This window comes from Triturus cristatus, chromosome 8 (genome assembly GCF_964204655.1).
Source record: "Triturus cristatus chromosome 8, aTriCri1.1, whole genome shotgun sequence".
In the NCBI taxonomy this organism is placed as follows: domain Eukaryota; kingdom Metazoa; phylum Chordata; class Amphibia; order Caudata; family Salamandridae; genus Triturus; species Triturus cristatus.
Genome location: NC_140591.1, coordinates 1581432303 through 1581445611, shown reverse-complemented (window position 1 = coordinate 1581445611; position 13309 = coordinate 1581432303). Strand labels below are relative to the sequence as shown.

The 13309-nt window shown below is 41.2% G+C and overlaps 1 pseudogene; it reads left to right on the top strand.

Annotated features, from left to right (window-relative positions):
• LOC146806238 (zinc finger MYND domain-containing protein 12-like) overlaps positions 1 to 4625 on the top strand; it is a 109442-nt pseudogene extending 104817 nt beyond the window's left edge.
• Positions 4626 to 13309: the final 8684 nt, after the last annotated feature.

Sequence of the window (13309 nt, the reverse complement as noted above, 5' to 3'; positions counted from 1 at the left end):
GCGCGTTTTAAGAGGTAGTTTTAATCCCCTGCCCTATTATATACTAGGTGCTTACAGAGGAGGTCATGCTGATCACAGGGGGACCCCAACGCATAGTGTTCCCTAGTGTATGTAGATGTTTTCACTGTATTCTGAGTGTCTTTTAACATAGCACTGGCTCTAGGACTGGTTAGTCAGACTCAGTTACCACCAGTATCCGTCTGAAAAAGTTGAGGGTATAGGATGATTTTGCAACAAGGCTTCTTTCTGCTCTTCTGTTTGTTCTTTCTGCACGTTATCCTTCTTCCTGCACTTTTCTTCATCTTTGAGGACTTCTGTTGCTTCTTTCTGCATTTCTTTTTTTTCTTTCTGTGCGTTTTTTCTTCTTTCTTCACATGTCCTATTTCTGTAGGCATAGTTAGAAATTAGCATTTAAAAAACCCTTGAAATTCACTGAAAACAACATAGGTTTCAGGCACGTTATAGTTAGGAATTAGCATTTAAAAAACCTTAGAAATTCACTGAAAAAACCATAGGTTTAAGGGGCGTTATAGTTAGCTGGACTTTTCACTCGTTCAAAACCATTGAAATTCCCCCGTTATAGTTAGTTCAGCTAACTATAACTCGTGCGCCCGCAATGCACTGCTGATGACGTCACATATTACATCACTCATGACATGGTCAGTGACATCACTCATGACATCACTGATGACATCTCAAATGACTTCACTAATGACATCACTGATGACATCATCCTTGTGATAAAGTGGCAGACCTCCTCTTCCCCTAATATAACCTTTGATACACACATTCAAAAATAGAAACTACAATGTTCAAAACAATGGACATACCAATACCAGTTACAACAACCTATTCAGTAATTCTAAGATCCACATACACATCCACTCATTCACCAACAGTCCTATACAGTCACTCATACATATACTCACTCATCATATGTACTCACACACCTATACATCCTGTTACACAACGCCACTCATCCATAGAGTTACTCACACACATAGTCACTCATGCTAATAAAGAATCAAACATCCATTTACTTGCATATACAGTTATACACACACCACCACACTTACTTCTACAGAAACTTACACATACTTAGTCTTTTAAACAATCACTTATAGAAACACATACTTATTCATACAGGAACTCTTTCAATCTCTCACTCTCACATATACTCACTTATATACACCAATAGTCACATATACTAGTTTAAAACATATGTAGTTACTCATAAAGACACTATTGAGACAGTCTATCACTCACTAACACACCCATGCACACACTTATCCACCCATACAGTCCTGCACACATGCTGTCTTCAACACATACAAACAGTGAGTCACTCATTCATGCACCTATGCACTACGTAATACCCCCCACCGAACCATACAGACACTCAGACACTCATACTGATACTCAAAAAACCAACTAATAACCTATATAGACACTCTTGTAGCTACTCACCAACCCATGCAGCCACTTATACACAAAGTGAGAGACTGATACAGATATTTACACATTTAAACATTACTCACTAAGCCTTGTATTCACTAAGATACACTTAATCAGTCAGTTATACAATCAATTTTTCAAAAACAAATCATCCATTTAGACACTTATATAGCCATGTATTCTTCCATCGACCTTGAGATATACATATATAAAACATATGTAATTTTCAGAAAAACACACATTCACTGGATGATGTCATCAGTGATGTCATTTGAGATGTCATGAGTGATGTCATGAGTGATGTCACTGACCATGTCATTTGTGATGTAATATGTGACGTCATCAGCAGTGCATTGCGGGCGCGCGAATTATAGTTAGCTGAGCTAACTATAACGGGTGAATTTCAATGGTTTTGTACGAGTGAAAAGTCCAGCTAACTATAACGCCCCTGAAACCTATGGTTTTTTCAGTGAATATATTTATAAATATTACTTAAACATTTTCATTTACATTTTAATAATGTTATATGTCAAAATATTTAGGATTTACTACTTTTAACTATATATATGTTAAACAACAACATTTTTGTCTATATTGTTTCGCTATTAGTATAAAACTATATTTTTTTTAAATACTTTTGTACTTACTTGTGTACGTATAGGAAAACAATATTTTTGTGGTTGATAATTTTGACATGATATTTCTGTTGCACAATCTTTTTAGTTTTGATATTGTGTCAGTGAACTATAAATGGGTAGTCAGAGAAGTCCTTGAGGCACCTGGGGAGAATCCAAACCCTGGCCAGTCAAGATGTGCAAACAGTGTCGTATAGGAAAGGCGGCGGTCCCATATATGCAATTAAGATGTGACCGCCACCATGGCCCCCCAAGGCTCTAACCCTAGGCCCTGCCATTATGGGGGGCATGCATAGGGCCCTCAAATCCATTTCCTCCTGCTGTTTCATGGCAGGTTGATTGCCGCAAAATGACAGGCGAAAAATGGATATCCTAATCCTGACTGCTGTGCATTACGGCTGCTCTGACAGGCAGTCGGCTAACGACTGCCTGTCAAAACCGTGGCGGTCGGTCTTCCCGACTGCCATGTTTCTGCCCCCCATAATAATCTGGCGGGCGGAAAACTGCAATTCGATGGCGGAGGGCCACGATCGAAATCAGGCCCCAATACTTAAGAAAAAGAATAGGCTAAGCTTGGCTATTTGCAACCATGTTCTGTTAGATCTGAAAGGTCAAATTAACATTTAGGGCTGATGTTCCCTGGGCATGGAAACACATTTAAAAGGAAGTGTCTCAGTGCAAATGTGGTTTCTGACAGCCAGTGGAGAAACATAGGGTGCTGTGCTCAGCGGCTGACCCTATGCGTAATTGTCATTAAGTTTCCAGTGTGTGTTCACTACGGTACATAGACTTAAAAAATCCTTAAACTTTTCAAGTATTGGGGTCAGATAGTACAGCCCTTAATAACCAACCCTGGCCAAGATCAGCCTGCGTAGCCTTTCTACTATTTTTAGTGGAAATATTTAGGAATGAAGGATTAATGGTGTTAATGTTAGTGCTCAAAATTGAAATGAAAGGAACTTTAGAAAGAACTTGCTGGTTTTTGATTAAAAAACAAGCAATCTAGTAATGGCTGACATCATCATGGATGCTAAGAGGTATTACTTCAGTTCCTGCTCTCCTTAATATGTAAATATCATGACTCTGACGTGAAGTCTAGCTACTCAACTTTTTTTTGACAAGGAGAGTTTCTCATAATACTCTTAATGGTCATAGCAAGAGGTAATTGTATGCTCAATTGGAGGGCAAAGCACATGAAAGAATTTCTTGTATTATATGTCCACATATTAACCAGTGGAAATGCCAAAAAGCACTGAAATACATGGTGATTGTGTAGGCGAATATTAGGGGCCAGCTTTATTAATCTTTGATGCAACACAGAAATACAACTAGCTGCTGTTTGCTGCATGTAAGAGAAAGGTCAGGAATATGAGTGGGTGGGCAACTCCGCTCCGCCAGTGGAGTTCACTGAGTTTTGCCCACTCTGTGCTCCACTTGGAGTGTGGAGTGGGCAAAAGAACTCTGTGGCAGAGCAGAGTTTACCGTAGGCTGTAAATTAAGTGATTATTAAGGGATGATGCTCAGGGGAAAGACATTATTACTCACTGTGACATGCTGGTCAACTCAAAGCACATATAACTAGTTTCTGAGTGTGTCCTATTTTTTTCTCGCTCCAGTCCCTTTCTCTCTACACATGCACTGCAGAGACAGCAGCTTTAGGCACCCCTCGAAGATCAGTATTTCAGCATTTTATTTTGTCAAGGAAATTACATAGTTGTCTTTGCCATGGTAATGGAGCCCTGTGTCTTGGAAACATGGAGTGGTTTTAGCATCAGGCCAGTGCAAAAGAAGACCTAGACAGCAGTTGATACTGACCATAAACCCACTCTCTATTCACAAAGTGGTGCGTCTCCAGTATCAGTTATGCCAGGCCCCAGCCTTACTGCAGTGCCCAGACTGCCGGGTCACCTACTACTGCTCAGGTGAGCACTTGCGCAGAGACTTCAAGCGCCACCCACAGCTCTGCAGCCTACTCATGCCACTGTGCGCCCAGAAGCCCGCACTCTGCAGTGAGATGGAGCTGCAGCATATCGCCGAGAAGAAGCTTGCAGATCAGACAGCATTTGCTGGACATGAGCCAGCAAGCAGCTGAGTGGCTGTCTTCCAGTCGGCACAGTCAGTGCTATTACGGCCTGCGCTCCGAGCAGCTGATGCCTGCCTACCTGCTGCTCACCGAAGCCAGCACTGGGATGGGCCACTTCACGCAGACCAAGGAATATACCTCTCGCAGGCTGACTGGACCCAACTGAAGAACCTCGACTGCAGTTGTAAACTGCTGGCCAAGGTGCATCGCAATCATGGCACATGACACTACTCTTTTCTCCAAGGGAAACCTGGTGGAAGCCCCTCAGAACCAAGCCAACAACATGATGTCATGATATTCAATAACAACAGCTGCGCCTATGGCAACAGCGACATCCGCACAGCTCCTGGCTAACTCCACATGGTTAACACTTGCTACGACAGAAGAATGAGGATACTGCTGATTCATTTAATGCAGATGTCGCTGAGATCTGGCACGCGCACCTACAGTAGGGGCTCAGACCGCTCCACTAGCGGAACTCTGTGTAGCGCTGCATAGTGTTTTTTTCACTTCGCAGAGATCCCCGTAGCACAGCTACGTGGACCCCGCCCGGGCCTGGTCAGGAATGGACCATATCTATCAAGATATGGTGTATTCATGCTCTCTGCCTGTGCTGGTGCAAAACCTGATGCCTAGTGCCAACACAGGCACCCTTGCGCCATGGTGCAAAGGTACCTACATTGCAGTGCAATATTTTTTTTGTGCAGAAATGGACACTTGCAAACTTGAAGTGAAATCACATAACCATAAATATTGAACAACTTAACATGTAAAGCAAAGTCTTGGTTAAAATAGGAGTTTATATGTAAGCCTCTTAGAGATCTTACAAACTTTGATATTTAGCATCAATATCATACTATTAGACACAAATATACTAACAGTGATCCTGTTCGTTCTTAATCTAGGAACAGTTCCAACATCAGAAGGTCCTGAATTCACCCCACCAACTATTACCACAGTAACAACTCCTACACAACCCTTCAGTGAGGATGCAACTCCTGCTGGTCCTGATCTGGATAAGGAGCAGCCTGGTCCATCAGATTTATGTGGTGAGTCATGATCCAGTGGGATAATGACAATTTGGTTAAGGCCACAGAGCATTATTGGTGTGGGGGGGGGACACATCAACACAACACAGTGAGTTCACTCATGCACATAGTGTCAGAGAAACTATGGGCTAGAATATCATTGGAGCTGCCTTATGAAGAGCAGATGGACTAGAGCTCCTCAAAAATACCAAGGATGTACTGAGTGACATTAGGCAGTTGCAGAGAGAGCACAACAACCTTCTTGATAGACACATATCTGTAATGGTCTCCTTTTCTGGGGTGGTGCAGGATGGGATCAGGGACATATATAGGGCTATGAGTGACAACACTACCCCTGTCTGTGGACTCAGACCATCAGTGGACCACACACCACCTCCTTCCACAGAGAGGGAGTCCCTGCAAACCCAGGAGACCCCTGCCATCCTTGGAAACTATGCAACTGCTGACCAACCCGTCGCTCTGACGAGGGATCAGGAGCAGTGGCACATGATCACGACAGAACTACTATGTCGAAGATCAAATACCTTCCTCCTGTGACTCTTGGGACTATTCAAATCATACATTTCCCTTTTGAAGTTATGCAAATTATGTAAATTGGACACTTGGCGACAAACAGTTGCAGCTGAACTTAAAAAAACTCACACACCATGACTGTTGATTTTATGTCTGATTTAATGTGGATGATATTTTGCTTTGCCAAGTAAAGATTTGTTTTGTTCTCCACTTAAACATATATTGTTGTTTTAAAATAACTTACAACTATTCTTGTTCCATGTCATTTCTTGTGTCTCATTTACTCCTTTGTGTGTTATGAAATTGTGTTGAAAAAGTTATCTTCTCTCCTTTATCTGGATGATCATCATGCACTGATGTATGCCTATAATAATGTGGAAATCTCAACTACTACAACATGCACACAAACCATTTTACAAATAATAGTACATTCATATTTATTTGGTGGAGACAAATCATTTTTCAGGTTTAAACACTTAGGAGTAATGTTAGTCACATGATACTAAAGATGTGAAAAATCCAAGTAAGCAGAGAGTTTTAGTTTCATTTAACATATGTTTACTCACACAGGAGTAACAGTCATTCCTACTAGCAACTAATAGCATAATGTGATCTGTAACAACTAAGACAGTGCTTTACAAACAAAACTGAGTACCCCACAGGAAGAAAAATCAGATACATGCACAAAGTATGCTACCTTACCCATTTCCTTGGTCACCAATGATTCTTTTGTACTACATACAATGATAGTGTATGTTCATCTAGGGGAAACACAAGAAATGTAATAATAGTATGTTAGTATTACTCACGACAGTAGGTACGTGCACAATTACATTTAGTCAGTTATGCTATCTGTTCCTGTGCTTAACCAAATATTGTCAAGATCAGTTCCTAGCAGACCAATTAATCCATGTACTCATCACACTCATAAACATTCCCATTATAACCCTGATTGTGTGGACTACAGCCTATCCTGTATAAATCACAACACATTTAGGAGTCTACTACCTGTTGATGTAGATAGCAGTAAGTACACACATGTTGGTTTAGTGTTATTTACCATTATTAGAAAAAGTTATCAATGAGTTCTTGACATAAATTATGTCCTTCTTCTTCACCCCTGTCAGTTTCAGCTGCTTGCCAATATTTTAATCTCTCCCTGGGCCTCTTCATGGTAGTCATCAACATGGATGAAAGGCATGTTTCTCTACAGGGCAATGTTGTTCAGCACACAACAGAGCATTGTTGTCTTGAGCACTTTCTTGTGTTAGTAGCGGAGGGTCCTCTGGACTAGTAACTCGGCTTGATCTCTATGTGCTCCTTTATGCCTGTTGCCTAAGTTTTGGTTGTTCGTATCCACATGCTCTTAGCGCCGGGAAACCCTGTTGGATAGCTGCGCACTTTACAAGTACAATGAATAAATAAATAAATTGTCCAGACTCCAAAATCTTGCTTTTCAGGAGCCCAAAAACCCTCTCCACAGGTTGATGAATTCTAACATATGCCTCAGTGAAACAGACCCTGGTGTTGTTGGATTTCTCAGTGAGGGTAACAACCATGGTCTACTAGGATAGGCAGAGTCTCCTAGAATACATAAAAATACAATTTAATCTATAGGACAGAGATGTAGCACAGTTTAATGAACTACAAATGGGGTTTGAACATATATTGAGATCTAACACTTACCAACTAGCCAGCCACTTACATTTCCAAGTTGTGCCATTTACTGTTGTATGCTGCTATTGCATATCGCAAAAGAATCATGGGAGGATCCAGGGAATTGTGCACAGATGCTAGAGATGCATAAATCAGGTTGCTACACCTCTTCAACACTGATGGGACTGAAGTTTTTCATGTTGCGGTATACCCGTTCTCTGATGTGTGGTGGCAGCAGGGCAATGTGGGTTCCATTAATGGCACTGATGACATGTGGTATGCTGCCCAAATCCTAAAAGTATCCTTTTACATTGGTTAAATCCTCGTCAGTCTATGGAAATTGAAAGAAACTCTTACGGTGCCTCAGCATTGCTTCCAGAATTCACTGAGCACACCACCAAACGTCACTTGAGACACCCCATTGACATCACCTATGGTGTCCTGGAGTGATCCAGTGGCAGCAAAATGGAGGAATGACATAGATTGCACAATATGTGGTAATGCAGTTGGATTTTGGCTGAAGTTGTGGGTCAACTTGATGGGTTGGATCCACAACTGTCTGGCTGTTTAAACACTACTTTTTTTATATATTCTCTTTCTTGCCTTTTATGCACTCTTGCAGGGTTGTTTTGTGGTAGGAGGATGTCTCTGAAACAGAAATTGTATATTTAGCATTATAGAGGGACCTTTATTACAAGTTCTAAGAAATTACATATCATATATCATTTTATCTCTTCCACAGTGTTAAAAATATATTATTTTAAACATATTATCTGGTAGTATGTTTTTCCAAATTATTTTTACACTATTTTAACTTTTGAATTACAGCGCTGGCACTTGCATCAGGAAAACAGAACTAGTATGCCACATACTTTAAATCTTTGCAAAGTATGGCCCTCCTTTTGGTTAACATGGGTAACTGTTTCCAAAATGTTCAATGGTTTTGGGATACGCCCGTTGATGCAGGTACACGCATCAATGATGTTCACTTTTTCCAATGCATTCTACCTTGCCTACCTTCCGAGTTTTAGACATTTTAAATGTGATACTGCTGATGTATGTAACCATTTGTTATCTTATTTTATATGTTCCATTTCTAAGGTCAGCCCCCATATGAAGAAGAAAATGTGGAGGGCCATCGCTGCAAAAGGCACCAAAGCCTGCACTGCCATAAGGGTTAGGAGGACCGTCGGCATCGGACCAAGGTGGTGACAATGGTCCAGAAAGGTGAGTCCTCCTGACCGAGGAAGCGAGTGCAGCACACCCTGACCCTCCTGATGGCCCCAATTCTGCCGGTGGCTTATCCGCTCCATGATGGGGAGATGAAAGCCAGAGAGCAGCTACGAGGGGTTATGTATGCTGCTTAGTGTATGGCCTGTCGTCTGACTTGACTTTTCCACTAGTGGGTGAAATACATGCATAGGGGCATATGTTCTGGATTAGCAACATAGAGATAAAAAAATGTATGAAGCACTAACTGTATCTTATATGAGTATGTTGAGTATGCGTGGCAAATTATGAACCTCAGTCAGGGGTTGTTAGATTACAAGGACCAAAAATATAGAGAATAGGGTGTATATCACTTAACGTCGGAATTCTATGAATGTATATATGTGGATCTTTTCAATTTTTTGCTATTTATCAGTTCACTATGGGTCGGATGTATCAATGTTAGGAATAGCGATTACCCGTGAGTCATAATTAGATAATCACTGTTCCTAATGTATGAAATTAGAGTTTCATTTAGAGATTCCTAGTGGGTCACAAATCGACCTACCTCATTAATATTAATGAGATAGGTTGCAATTTGCGACCCATTAGGAATCGCTAAAATCACAGGCATCGTGGCCTGTTGGAGTCAGCAGACCACCATGTCTGTGATTGCTTTTAAATTAAAAAAAATCTTTTAATGCAGTTCGTTTTTTTAAAGGAAAACGGGTTGTGTTTAAAAAAGTAAAAAGGAAAAAGGAAAAGCTTTCTTTTCATTTTTCAAGTGCAGACAGTGGTCCATGGGACCACTGGCTGCTCCTAAAAAATGTTTTTATGAACATTCACAAAGGGGAAGGGTCCCCTGGGGACCCCTTTCTGTTTGTGAATGTGTTGCCTCCTACTTGAAGAAGATGGTAAAATGCAAATGTTTAGTGACCGCATTTTGGTGTGTAAACATTCTGACATACCACTGTGACTCGGTATTAGGATGGGACGCCCTAAGTATGCCCCTTCCTACTACCGAATTGGTATATATTCACAATTCCAAACTGCGATTTGGTAACATGTTACTGAATCGCAATTTGGGAGTGATACATTCCAAAATGCATTTTTCCAGTCGCAAACGGCCTGATTGTGACTGGAAACATGCTTGATACATCTGGCCCTATGTTAAAATGTCCAGGAATTGCCTTGCATATCAGTGCAATGGTTCTTGGCTCAAAATATTGTGTATCATAGTAAATCATTTTATTGAGAAATTGAAAATAATGTGTTACTTAATAATGTTATACTTGCAAACAAAGCTGCACTTTGACATACGTATCTTACATGAGGGCATATGTAAAAGACACAGCATGCCACTAATTTTCATAAATATATGATTACTTATACTGTTAGCAACATGATTAATGATGTCATGATACGGACTTTGGAGTTTTCACAGTTGATTTTGAATAGAGACACAAATTCAATGTATGTCATCCATATCTTATTAGTATTATTATTATTATTATTCATAGGTCTAGATATTTTACAATATTTGTGTGCAAGCCACATTCCATTAACAAAGTTTTCTTTACAATGTGTTTATCCATCACTACAGCTATGTTCCAGTACTTTAATGCAAGTTTACTGTTGACATGGTGACCCAAAGTGTGTTTCCTTAATATATGAGAAACGTTAGACTTGTCAGCCTTAGGGTAGTCTTACCTCAAACCTTTTGTCTATTTACTTTAAATTTTGGTGCTGAAAATCAATTTTGTTGGCCTTAGAACTCTGTGCACTTTACCACTGCATACCAGTGCTAAAGTGCTTGTGCTCACTCTGCTAAACATGGGTTGATTGGCTTACACCCTTGTAGAGTGGTATACCACATACCCAGGGCCTGTAAATGAAATGCTGCCAGTTAGCCTGCAGCACTGAGTGTGTCACCCAGTCAATTGGCATCCCAAAACATCTCCCAGGTCTGCCACTGCAGCCTGAATGCAATTTTACATATACGTCACCCCTAAGGCAGGCCCTAGGTAGGGCAGTGTGCTGTGCAATAAAAAGGTTAGACATGTACTCTTCAGTTTTACGTGTCCTATTAGTGAAAAACTCCTACATTTGTTATTCTCAATAGTGAGACCCACGTCTCCCATAGGATAACATTGGAGATTCCTTATTGCATTTGTTAAGCTTCATTTTCCAATTGGAAGCAGGTGGCTACATCATATTTGGTATCTACAGAATTGTAAGGATAACTCCTCTTTAATGGTAAAGTCAGATTTTCATTGCAATTTTGCAATTGCCACCTTTACAATGTTGGCATTTTCCTTCCCATCACCCTTTTGGGCCTGCAACGTGTCTTGGGTCACATGACAGGGTAGCTGGCAGATTCAGTAAATTCCTCTCAGACAGTCACACAATAGTGGAATTAGGCTGCCTCAATGGCACATTTTCTAGCAGGATGGGGGTGTGAAGCTGAGCACAGCCCCACTTGCAACTGAATAAAGTTTAGTCTGCCTTTACACAAAAGGCCAAACACCCCCACGTTGTCATTGCATCCAGCTTGGAGCCAGGGCAAGGGATTCAGAAAATACAACACACTTCAAAAAAACTGTTTAGAAGCTTCTCCCATCTTCTAGAGGGCACTAGGGTACAAATATATAACTTTCAAACCCACTCTTCAGTTCACTCCTGGACCTGCGGAAGGATTCTTAGAGGACTGCCTGCTGCTTTGACCAGCTGGGCTCTCTACAAGACTCTTTTAGTCAAATTAATGACACAAGCATATAGCCCTCTAGGATGGGCTTTTGATTCATATCTATAAAGCATTAACCCCTACTTGACATATATAATGTAGCTATCTCTGAGATATCCTACTGTTGTATGACAATTGTTATTGACAAGGCCTGCAGCTAACAAATGAGTGTGTGGTTATAGTTATGATACACATGAGCATTTCATGATTGTTGCATCCAGCTAAACCTCATAGTCATTTAGAAATGTGATTGATCAGTTACAATCATGAATGTTCACTGTGGGCTGCTGTTTTTATTGACTATGGGAGGCTTATAGGAAGTATTCTATTTCCTCAATGTTCTGTATCTTTCTGGCAGCTGCTATATGTATATTTTTTAACAGAGCCAATTCCCTTTGTGCTGAAACACCTATATAGCATATCATCTGAGGTGTAATGGATCTGAAGTATTGGAGGCCAATCAATCAACCTATTAATCGTCTGTATTTGTAAAGCACGCTATCACCTGGAGGGTATCCAGACACTGGGTCCAGGCTGCACGGGCTCTCAATTGGGTTCCTTTCGGAATTCCTGAGGGAGCGAGATGTCCTCAGGTGGATAGGGAGACTGTCCCAGGATTTCACGGCAAGGTAGGAGAAGGAGCAATATCCACTGTTGCTGCTGTGAATGCAGGGGATGTGAACCAGGAAGAGAGGGGCAGAGCGCAGGTGTCTGGAGGGTCAGTGGATGTTCAGGAATTGTTTGATGTAAGCTGGTCCTTGGTTGTGCAGGGCTTTGTTGGCATGCGCCAGAATCTTGAATTGGCATCTCTTGTATATGAGGAGCCAGTGAAGCTTCTTCAGGTGAGGAGTAGGCTGTGGGCCCATCTGGGGAGATTGAGGATGAGTTTGGCCGCTGAGTTCTGGTTTGTCTGAAGTCTCTTCAAGAGGTGTGATGTGATTGCAGCGTGGAGGGCATTTTCATAGTCAAGGCAGCTGGTGACGAGGGCTTGGGGGATGGTATGTCTGATGGAAACAGGGAGCCATTTGAAGATCTTACGGTATATGCAGAGGGTGAGGAAGCAGACAGGGGAGACTGCATTAATCTGATTTGTGAGAAAGTCATAATATTTTCCCTGGTTACACCCAGTGTTGCTGACTGATACTGGAAGCAATTGACACTGACTGTGCCCTGGGCTCTGCTAACCAGGTCCAGGGCCAGTGCTCTGATGGAAAATATATCTAGTAATTAGGTACAATTACAGTTGGCAATGACAGACCCCTGTAAGTGTGTAACACACAACACCCTGGGGTTTCCTAGGGAAAAGAACTAGAAGTTGCGGGGTATTCAGAGTGAATTGGCCTCCAACCATTACTGTAGGGGTTTCAAGGTGAGCTGGCCTCCAACCATTACTCTCCAGAGTAGCTTATTTGTGTGTACAGACTCCTGTAAGTCCCTAGTATATAATGAGGCAAGGGGGAATCAAACTACCTATCAGACCCTACTATATCATAGGGCAGTGAAGTTTAGAGGCCCAGTAGATTTCCTGCACTCGAGTGTGCACTACTGTGTTGTCTGCTGTCATTTTAAATGCAGCCCAACTTTGAAGACTGCCTTTAAAAAAGTAAATTATATGCAAATTCGACTTTGGAATTAAAAGTACTTCCAATGTGGTGATCTACCTTTTTGTTCTATATATGTCACCTCTAGGGCCTCTCCTAGGTGCCCCAGGGGTGCGGTTTGATGTAACTATAAGCAGGGACATTATAAAATATGTTTTATATGCCCTGGTGAACTGCCAATTCTATTCTCCCTATTGTATATTATTAGCTCTGTAGGGTAACATAGGAATCGTTTTTTTAAGTATAAATATTGCTTGGAAGGAGCTGAAAAATGTATTTCAAAGACTCAAAAGATTGGTAATGATAAATCCAACAACTTGCCACTGTTGGAATTTTTCATAACTAGTACAGAAATTAAGTCACAG